Genomic DNA, 11291 nt, shown 5'->3' with positions numbered 1-11291 from the left:
GCAGTGCTGATGCGCGCAAGGAGTGCCCTGCCACGCAGGGATGTCCCCCGCGTAGGGGAGCCCCACGCGCAAGGAGTGTGCCCCGTAAGGAGAGCCGCCCAGCGTCAAAGAAAGTGCAGCCTGACCAGGAATGACGCCGCCCACACTTCCCGTGCCGCTGACGACAACAGAAGCGGACAAAGAAACAAGACGCAGCAAATAGACACAGAGAACAGACAACCGGGGGGGAATAAATAAATAAATAAATCTTTTTTTAAAAAAAATAAATAAATAAACACACGTGGTTGCTGGCAGGATTCGGATCCTTGTGGCTTGAGAGTGATTGCTGCAGTTTCTTGCTGGGTGCTGACTGGAGGCCACCTTGAGCTCCCTGAGCCCTCTCCTGGCCCCTTGCCATGTGGGGTTCCTCAAAATGGCCCCCGGCCCCCTCAAAGTCATCAGGCATGGGCATGGCAGCCTTATGTCATGTGTCACAGAGTCACATGCACAGAATCAGTACATCCCATCACAGTGCCGTAGTCTATGGTTAGAAGCAAGCTGGGGGGAAATGCATGTGGCTCAAATGACTGGGCTCCCGTCTACCATATAAGAGGTCCAGGGTCCGATGCCCAGGGCCTCCTGGTGAGGGCGAGCCGGCCCACGCAGCGTGTCAGCCCACGCAGGAATGCGGCCCTGCGCTGGAGAGCCGCCCTGCGTGGGAACGTCGCCTTGCATGGGATAAGCCTCCCTGCGCAGGAGTGTCGGCCAGCGCGGGGAGCTGGCGCAGCCGGATGACACGACAAGAGACACAGAGGAGAGAAAATAAAATGTAGCAGAACAGGGGAGCTGAGGTGGTGCAAGAGAGTAATCGCCTCTCTCCTGCCCTAGAAGATCCCAGGATCAGTTCCCGGAGCCGCCAAATAAGAAGACAAGCAGACACAAAAGAACACACAGCGAATGGCCACAGAGGGCAGACAATGGGGGGAATGGGGAACAGGGGGAGAAATAAATAAAAATAAATCTTTAAAATAAAAGAAGCAAGTCAGGGGAGCAGGCATAGCTCAGTGGTTGAGCACCTGCTTCCCACGTATGAGGTCCCAGGTTCAATCCCTGGTACCTGCTAAAAAAGAAAAAAAGAGGCAAGTCAAAGATCCACGCCCACTCAAGGGACAGAAGGGACAGGGACCACATCAGGGCTTCAGTGCCAGGAGGTGCAGATCACGGGGGACGTTTCAGAGTCTGTCCATCACTGTTGTTTTCTTTCCTCTGTAAAACCCGATTGGAACAGGACACTTGCTCCGGCTCGGTCACTTCTACACCCCCATCAACCAACACAGGGAGGGTCTGATTAGAATAATTGCTGTGACATGGCGGTTGGATACATGAATTAATAAAATAGGCGGAGTCTAGTGGTCAAGGGTATCAACTCCGGAGCCAGGCGTCCCGAGTGCGAACCCAGCTCAGTCACCTCCCTGCTGCGTGGCCTTGGGTGAATCCCTCCACCTCTCTGAAGCTCAGTTTTTTTTATCTGTAAACTATGGACTATAGCCCGTACATAATTGTGCAGCGTAGCAGTATTCATAATAGCCAAAAATGCGAAAACAAAGCAATGGTCCAACAAACGATGAGTGGATAAACAAAACAGGGCCCAGCTCCACCATGGAATATTATACAGCCATAAAAAGGGATGCAGCTCTGGTGCACGCTACAGCAATGATCAGCCTGGAGGACGACGTGCTGAGTGGAAGCAGCTAGACACAGCCAGCTGCAAGCAGCGAGATTCCACGTATACGAAACGTCCGGAATAGGCAACCTCATCGAGAGTAGGTAGAAAGTTAATTACTGGTTGCCCAGAGCTGGGGAGAGGAGAGGGAAGAGGGAGTGAATTCTAACAGATACAGAGTTCCTTTCTGCGGTGATGAAAATGTTCTGGAATTAGTGGCGATGGTTGTACAGTTTAGTGAACAAACCAAAATCCACTGAAGTGAACTCTTTAAAAGGGTGATTTTTTTTTAATATTATCTACTTAATTTTCTCCAAACTCTAGAGATTGGTTACTCTTACCCCATTTTTTAAAAGATTTTATTTACGTATGTATGTATGTATGTATGTATTTCTCTCCCCTCCCCCACGCCCTGTTGTCTGCTCTCTGTGTCCATTCACTGTGTGTTCTTCTGTGTCCGCTTGCATTCTTGTCAGTGGCACTGGGAATCTGTGTCTTTTTTTGTTGCGTCATCTTGCTGCATCAGCTCTCCGTGTGTGTGGCGCCACTCCTGGGCTGGCTGCGCTTTTGGGGCGGCTCTCCTTGAGGGGCGCACTCCTCACGCATGGGGCTCCCCTATGCAGGGGACACCCCTGCATGGCAGGGCACTCCTTGCGCGCATCAGCACTGCGCATGGGCCAGCCCCACACGGGTCAGGAGGCCCGGGGCTTGAACCCTGCACCTCCCAGGTGGTAGGCGGATGCTCTATCAGTTGAGCCAAATCCACTTCCCAAAAGGATGAATTTTATGTTTTGTCAATTACATCTCAATTTAAAAAAATGGGATCATGACCTTGCCTTCCTCAAAAGATTGTTGTAAAGATTAAGTTAGGTAATATATGTAAACCTTCTGCACAAAACTTGCACATAGTAAGTGTTCATTGAATTGGAGTTGTTGTTAATTTCTATTGTTATTTCTATTGGGGCTGTGTCTCTGGGTGGGAGAGAGCAGAAGAAAAGCAGGCAATGGGACGAACTGCAGTGGCTTGGGACCTGGTGCTGAAGTCTGAGAGCCCCAAGTTCGAGTCCAAGCTCTGCTACTTGCTGTGCCCTGTGAGAATAAGTTAGAGAGAGGTGAGAAAATTGCATGGATGATAAAACAACTACTAAAAATTTCCATTGTTTCCCATTCTGGTCCAAATCTCACCGAGTTTGTTGTTGTTGTTTTAGGAAATTTACAAGTCTGCTCTAAATTTTCATGGACATGTACAGAATACAGAATATCCAAAGCCATCCTGACAAAGAACAAATTTGGATTATGTACACTATCTGATTTCAAGACTTACTATAAAACTGCAAATGGAAAGTAGTTGTGGCTCAAGTCCTTGGGCTCCCGTCTACCATATGGGAGATCCAGGGTTCGATTCCCAGGGCCTCCTGGTGAGGGCAAGCTGGCCCACACAGCAAGCTGTCCAGAGCAGAAAGCTGGTGCAGCAAGATGATGCAACAAAAAGTGGCACAGAGGAGAGACAATAAGAGACGCAGCAGACCAGGGAGCTGAGGTGGCACAAGAGACTGAGGACCTCTCTCCCACTCCAGAAGGTCCCAGGATCGGTTCCTGGTGCCACCTAAAGAGAAGACAAACAGACACAGAAGAACACACAGAAAATGGACACAGAAAGTAGACAATGGTGGGGGGGCAAGGGAGGTAAATAAATAAATGAATCTTCTAAAAAACTGAATAAAGTGGGGGTAAAGATGGAAAAATAGATCTGTGGAACAGATCAGAGCACTACATATATCTATATCCATTCTTGTAAAGCAGTTGACTTTTGCATAAAGAGCCAAAGTAAACTGATGGGGAAAGCAAAGTCTTTTTCAAAGAGATGATACTGAAACAAAGAGATAATGGAACGGGGGAAACCAGCTTTAATCCCTACCTCACACCATATAGAAGAAGTCACTCAAACTGGGTCATATCCCTAAAAGTAGAAGCTAAGACTGTACAAGCTTCTAGAAGGAAACCAGGGGCAGTATCTCACGACCACAATGGTTAATTTGAAGTGCCCTCTTGGCTAGGGAATGGTGGTTTGATCCAATTTGACTAGATGATGCCGTGAGGGTATTTTGTAGATGGGACTAGCATTCACAATCGGTTGACTTCAAGTAAAGGAGACGCCTCCCCCTAAGTAGGTGGGCCTCACCCAATCAGTTTGGAGGCCTTAAAATGAGAACTGGGAAGTGGACGTGGCTCAACTGATAGAGCGTCCACCTACCACGTGGAGGGTCCAGGGTTCAATCCCCAGGGCCTCCTGGCCCGTGTGGTGAGCTGGCCCATGCACGGTGCTGATGCGCTCAAGGAGTGCTGTGCTACTCACGGGTGTCCCCAGGTAGGGGAGCCCCACACGCAAGGAAGGTGCCCCTCAAGGAGAGCTGCCCCACGTGAAAAAAGCACAGCCTGCCCAGGAATGGTGCCACACGCAACAGAGAGCTGACGCGGCAAGATGACGCAACAAGAAGAGACACAGATTCCCGTGCCGCCGCCAAGAATGCAACAGACACAGAAGAACACACAGCGAAGGGACAGAGAGAAGAGAGCAGACAATGGGGGGAAGGGGAGAGAAATAAATAAAATACATCTTTAAAACAAAAAAGTGAGAACTGAGGGTTTCAAGAACTGGAAGGGATTTTGTCTGGAGCCTGCACCCTCGGCTCCGTCTCGGTCTCCTCCACACACAAGTCTGAAGACCTCCCATCACGCCTCCCAGAACCTCCAGGCTCCGACCTGCCGTAGGGAGTTTGGACTTGCCAGTTCCTTACAGTAAGTCTGACATGAGCCAAGTCCTTATGATAAATCTCTCAGCACATATGCTCATACATATATCCCCGTTGGCTCTGTCACTCTGGAGAACTCTGCCTGGTACAGAAACTCCGGGGGAGGTAAAGATTGCTTGTACAAGGCCAAGAAAGCAATAACCGTAAGTGACAGAAGTGATAAATTAGCTTATTTTAAAACTCCTACTTATCGAAGGGAGCACTTCCCCGGGGGGGAGCTAGGACAACCCACACGCACCCATCACCTCATCCCCGTCTCCCTGCGAGTGGTGACTGCGGGCACTCATCACCGCTGGTGCCCCGAGGATGGTTTCAAACCCAAAAATGCCTCTTAGGGGAAAAGGTGTCCAGGGCTTCCCCGTGGAAAGAGAAATATAAATTAAACCACGCCAAGGGAGCTTTCCTTCCCCACCGGGTCAGCAGAAGGGCAAACATTTCACAACCCCATGCGCTGGCCCTGCTGTGGGAAACATGACTCCCATCTGCGGGCGGGCGTGCAAACGTGGCACGCCACCCTGCACGGTGGCCCCATCGCCTGCGGCTCTGCTCCTCGTTCTCTCTGCTCCAGCTACTCAGGTCTCCTGGCTGCTCCTCCACCATGCCTGCCCCAGGGCCTTTGCACATGCCTGGAACGCTCTCCCCCAAGCTCCCTGCCTTCACCGCCTCCCACTCCCCACCCTCTTCACTCCACACAGGTCCGCTGGCCAAACACCCCCAGCCCGTCCTGCCCCAGGACCTTTGCACGGCCTCTACTCTCTGCCTAAGACACCCTTTTCCCAAATCATCGCACCTCTCTCTCCTTCTTTACTCAAAGGACACCTCTCTAGGCATCTTTCTGGCTATCCTTTCTCAAATTTTAGCCGTCCCTCTTTTCCTTAGCCGTTACCAGCCCCTGCTCTACGTTTTCTTTTCTTTTACCGAATAATTTATTGCCAGCCTCCTCCGCTTACACATCACAATCCCAAGTTCAGTGTGTTGTGTGGTTTTTTTGCTGTTTTTTGTCTGTTTGGCTCCCTGCTCCATCCCAGCCCTTATCACAGTGCCTGCCACAGCAGCTGCTCAATAACTACGCATGGAACGATCGCCTCAAGCCAATGCTAGCTGGAGATCTGTTCTTTTATTTCCCCTATTTTTATGAGTATTTAAAATACATTTTCAATTTTTTTTTTTTTTTAAATTCTTGAGCGCCCTGGGCTGGACGTTCCTGGCGGGGTTCGGGGGGGCGGTGGTGCGCGACGCGCCCCCAGGAGGTGCCGTCGCCTCCCGGTGCGCTGGGGCGCCCGGAGCGCAGGCCTCGCGCGGGTGGCGCGGCCGTGGCACCGCCTCGGCGGCCGCGTTTGGGCGACGCGGGGCTGTCACCGCCGCTAAGGAGGCCCCGCGGGGGGCGCGCCCGGGGGGCGGCGGGGGGTGGGCCCACGCGCGGCGCGCGGGCGTGTGCGGCCTCTGCGCCCCGGACCCCGGCGCGCGGGAGGGGTGCCCGGAGAAGGGCGCCCGCGCGGCACAGGGGCTGGGCGGGGTCGCCGGGTCAAACCAAGCCGCACCCCCGGCCCCGCACCCCCGCGTGGCTTCCTCCCCGCAGGCCCGCGCGGGGGCGTCTGAAATAAATCAGAATGCAGGAGATGGGGGGGGGACCCGGAATGTTCCAGCGCCCGAAGAGTTAGACCAGGCTTAGGCGGGGTGGCGTGCTTCGAGGGCGTTTCTTGGAATGAGCCCTTTAATTGTTCCACCAATAATTATGCGCCTACTGTGTGCCCGGGCGTGGAGACGAGGAGAAGGGGCAGGCTGACATCCTCGCCTTAGCGACAGGAGGCGGGCGGGAAGGCCGCGGGGTCCGGCGCTTGGGGAGGGGCCTGGCAGGGGCCTGGCAGGTTTCGGGGCTAACCCTGCTCTTTGCCTCTGAGGCGCCATCGGGCTCCTGCGTTTTTACCCGCCTTGGGTTAAAATGTCTAGGCGGGACCCCGCCCAGCGTGCTGGCTGCAGCTTGAGGCATCGTTGTGCGAACTTAGACGCACATGATTTCTTCCAACAGGCGAACAGAATATGCTGGAATGTTATCCAGTGATAAAAAGAAAGTTGCTGGGAAGCAGACGTGGCTCAACTGCTAGAGCAGCCGCCTACCACATGGGAGGTCCAGGGTTCAAACCCAGGGTCTCCTGACCCGTGTGGAGCTGTCCCATGCGCAGTGCTGATGCGCGCAAGGAGTGCCGTTCCACGCAGGGGTGTCCCCCGCGTAGGGGAGCCCCACGCGCAAGGAGAGCTGCCCCACATGAAAAAAATGCAGCCTGCCCAGGAGTGGCGCTGCACACAGGGAGAGCTGACACAGCAAGATGATGCAACAAAAAGAGACACAGATTCCCGTGCTGCTGGCCAGAATGCAAGTGGACACAGAAGAACAGATGGGGGGGCCAGTGAAATAAAATAAATCTTTAAAAAAAAAGTTGCTGAGCCACGGAAAGACCTGGCGGGACCTGCGATGCCCCTTGCTCAGTGAAGGCAGGGAGTCTGCAAAGGCGTCTACTGTCCAGCTCCAACACGACCGTCTCCTGGAAAGGGCAAAGCTCTAGAGGAAGCGAAAAGGGCAGTGGTGGCTGGGGGCCCGCAGGAGGTGAGCGCGGCGTTTTTAGGGCAGTGAAACGATTCTGGAGGGCCCTGTCACGGTGGCTCCAGGACGTCCTGCATATTTTCAAAAGATTTATTTTATTGATTTATTCCCACCCCCTGGCTGGTTTGCACTCGCCGTCTGCTCTCTGTGTCCATTTGCTGTGTGCTCTCTCTGTCTGCTCATCACCTTTATATATATATATATATTTTTTTTTGTTTATTTTTAAAAGATACAGAGATCACACAAAATGTTACATAAATAAATATAGGGGATTCCCATATGCCCCTCCCCACCCCCACCCCGCTTTTCCCACATCAGCACCCTCTTTCATGTGCGGCACATTCGTGGTATTTGGTGACTACACCTTGGAGCGCTGCTGCACAGCGGGGTTTATAGTTTACATTGTAGTTTACACGCTCTCCCAGTCCGTCTGGCAGGTTATGGCAGGACATATGATGTCCTGCAGCTGTCCCTGCAATATCATTCAGGACAACTCCAAGTCCCACAAATGCCCCCACGTCACACCTCTTCTTCCTCTCGCTGCCCTCAGCACCTCCAGCGGCCGCTGTCTCCACATCAGTGATAGTCCTCTTCTCTTTAGGACGCACTATGAAAGGACACTGTTAAAATATTACTACTAACTACAGCCCATAGCTCACGTTGGTGTATTTTCCCCCCAATCCAGTGGTATTACTAACACCAATCCGGTGTTAATAATAATCCAAGTATTAACACCACGTATTAGTATTAGATATTTGTTCATGAGAAGACATTCTCATATCTGTTCTGTTAACCTCAGTCCAGCTTCCGCCACCGGCTTCCCTGTGTGATACCCTTGGTCCCACGCCTGGTTCCGTCCACTCGCAGTGGCTCTCGTTTTCATCACAGGGCAGAGCTGTCATCACCTCAGTCAGTTCTGGAATGTTCGCATTACTCCAAAAAGAAAAACCCATCCCCCCTTACATTCTCCCATTGTCCCTTAGAATGGATATAGCCTCTTCTATGCCATTGCTGCTAAAATATTATAATATTACTGTTAACCATCATCCATAAGCTTCCTTAGTTGTAATTTCCCCATGTATCACCATATTCTTGCACTTTGTAAAATAAGAACATTCTTTTATTTATACTAACCACAATCTTCATCCACCATTGAAATCACTGCTGTGCATTCCCTAGATCATTCTCCAGCTTCCTTTCAATTGACTTTTTTTTTGGTTTAGTCTTTTTCTTATTTTCTTTATCGTCTTTCAATTGACGTTTAATCCACAAATTACCCCTTTCAGCCACAATCTCATTTATGTTTGCTAGACTCACTGTAGCGGTCTGATATGGTTCATGAATTCCAAAAATAGATACTGGATTATGTTTGTAAACTGTTCTGTACCTGGGCATGACTAAATTATGATCAGGGCTTTGAATGGGCCAGGCCAGTAGGATGCACAGATAAAACGACATGGCAGAGCAGAGGAGTTAGTTGGAGTTTTGATGCTGGAGTTTTGAGCTGGAGGCCAGGAAATAAGCACACAGAGGAGCAGAGCAACTGAACCTGGAGAGAATCAAGCCCCGGGGAGAGAGACAGAGCTGGTCACCTACAGCTAGCCTTGGGAGAAAACAGAGAAGCTGAGTCCGAAGAGAAATGAGCCCTGGGAAGAGAGGAATCCAGGAAGCCTGAGCCCTCGCAGACGTCGGCAGCCGTCTTGCTCCAACGCGTGGAAATAGGCTTTGGTGAGGGAAGTAACTGATGCTTTATGGCCTGGTGTCTGTAAGCTCCTGCCCAAATAAATACCCTTTATAAAAGCCAGCCCATTTCTGGTATCTTGCATCAGCATCCTTTGGCTGACTAATACACTCACTATAATGTGTTACCATCAACTTTATTCATTCCCACACTTTCACAATAACCGTTTTTACAATTCTACATACATTGAGCTTCCCCTCCCATCCAGTGGAGGGTTTTTAAAAGGAGCGGACCACGGTTGGTTTATGTATTTTTGAGGAATCCTTTACTTATCATTTCACAGCCCACAAGGAGGGTCTAGTAGGCGAGCTGAGTCTTGTTATACTTCTTGGTCTTACCAGGGTGTTGAGAAGGATTTGCCCAGCCAGCCTCCAGATTCCCCTTTAGATTGGATGTCAGAAAGGATATTTTTGGCTGCAAGTTAATAACCCATCAGTGATCATGGAGTTTAATAAGAAATTCAAAGCTCATCATTTTAACCATTTTAAGGTGCAAATTTCCATGTGTTTCTTTGTTTGTTTGTGTTTTTGTTTCTGAGGTACCAGGGACTGAACCTGGGACCTCGTATGCAGGAGGCTAGCACTGAACCGCTGAGCCACGCTTGCTGCCCTGAGTTGGCTCCCTTGTCAGTTTGCTCATTGTCTGCTCATTGTTTGCTCGACGTCTGTTCCTTGTTTTCACTCATTTTCTGCTCCTTGTTTTTGCTCGTTGTCTGCCCGTTGTCTGTTTTCTTTGGGAGGCACTGGGAACTGAACGGGGGGCCTCCCATGTGGGAAGTGGATGCTCAACTGCCAGACTCACTCCTTTAAATTTTTTTTAAAGATTTATTTTATTTATTTCTCCCCACCCCTATTCCCCCATTGACTGTTCTCTGTGGCCACTTGCTGAGTGTTCTTCTGTGTCCTCTTGCATTCTTGTAAGTGGCACAAGGAATCTGTGTCTCTTTTTGTTGCATCATCTTGGTGCGTCAGCTCTCCGTGGGTGCGGCGCCACTCCTGGGCAGGCTGCGCTTTTCACGCAGAGCGGCTCTCCTTACAGGGCGCACTCCTTGCACATGGGGCTCCCCTAGGCGGGGGACACCCCTGCGTGGCAGGGCACTCCTTGTGCACGGCAACACTGCGCATGGATCAGCTCACTTCATGGGGCAGGAGGCCCTGGGTTTGAACCCTGGCCCTCCTATATGGTAGGGGGACGCTCTATCAGTTGAGCCACATCCGCTTCCCTTAACTTTTTAATTTTAAGGCGGTACCAGGGATTAAACCTGGGATCTTGTACGTGGGAAGCAGGCACTCAACCACCGAGCTACACCTGCTCTGCAGTGTTTTTTAAAAAATATTTTCACAATGCTGTGCTACCATCACCACTATCTAATTCCAGAACATTTCTGTCACTCCAGAAGGAACCCTGTGCCACTGACTCCCCGCCCCCCCCCCCCCATCCCCTGGTGACCTCTAATCTGCTCTACATTTGGATTTACCTCTTCTGGACATTTCATGCAAGTGGCATCTTACGATCTGTGGTCTGGCTTCTTTCAGCATCAGGTTTTCAAGGTCCATCCCTGGCGTGGCTTCTGTCTTCTTTAGTCCCCTATAATTTGGGGGCTTCTGACACCCAGTGGGAACGTGATCAGAACTGGCACAACATGAGGGAAGAGAACCACAGGGGAAGAGGGGCAAGGTCAGATGGGACTGGGGGTAATCGATAGAGCAAGATACTGGAGGAAATTTGGGGGGTGGGGACCCAGAAAGCTGGAGGAGCATGACGTAGGCTCATCTACCCACCAGGGAAAAGTGAGATGCCCCATAAATATCTGTGGAACAAAGCACACCCTGCCTAAGCCTCGAGGTCTCCAATTCCTTTGGAAGACGTGGGCTGCACCCGGAGAGCTGGGGGCTCGGCCTCTTCTTTGCTCCCAGTAAGTTTCCCCAGCTCTGCTCTGCTGTTGAGCGCAGTGAGGGCCCAAGAGGGACAGCAGTTCTGGTTTCTCTAGTCCGTGCTCCTGGCCGCCCGTCTGGACCTAAATCTCGTTCAGCATCTTCCCCTCCAGATGTTGCTGGCACCGGCGGGTACCAGCCTCAAGGGCCAACTGCTAAATTGGCAGGATTTTGGTCAACCGGTTATGAGATACAGTCATATTTGAAAATTACGGCATGGAGACCGAGGACAAAACGCATCATATAAAAGCAAAGCAGGTAAATACTCGAAACTCATCACCTCCTAATTATTTTAGGGCATGCTACCAGTCTCTGTGTTCTTGAGGTCATTTGCAGGTGCTGTATCTGCATGGGGGACAGTTTCAGCCAGCCAAAGTGGTGCTGATGCAAAATACCAGAAGCTGGTTGGTTTTTATGAAGGGTATTTGTTTGGGGTAGGAGCTTACAGATACCAGGCCATAAAGCATCAGTTCCTTCCCTCACCAAAGTCTATTTCCAC

The 11291-nt window shown here is 51.1% G+C and overlaps 1 non-coding gene across 1 annotated transcript; it reads left to right on the top strand.

The window, feature by feature from the left end:
- The first annotated feature begins 1029 nt into the window (after positions 1-1029).
- On the top strand, positions 1030-1101 carry TRNAG-CCC (transfer RNA glycine (anticodon CCC)). Its single transcript has one exon. It is a non-coding gene; the product is annotated as a tRNA-Gly (tRNA).
- Positions 1102-11291: the final 10190 nt, after the last annotated feature.

This window comes from Dasypus novemcinctus, chromosome 19 (assembly GCF_030445035.2).
Source record: "Dasypus novemcinctus isolate mDasNov1 chromosome 19, mDasNov1.1.hap2, whole genome shotgun sequence".
NCBI classification, from domain to species: Eukaryota; Metazoa; Chordata; class Mammalia; order Cingulata; family Dasypodidae; genus Dasypus; species Dasypus novemcinctus.
This window is presented reverse-complemented; position numbering and strand designations above follow the sequence as displayed.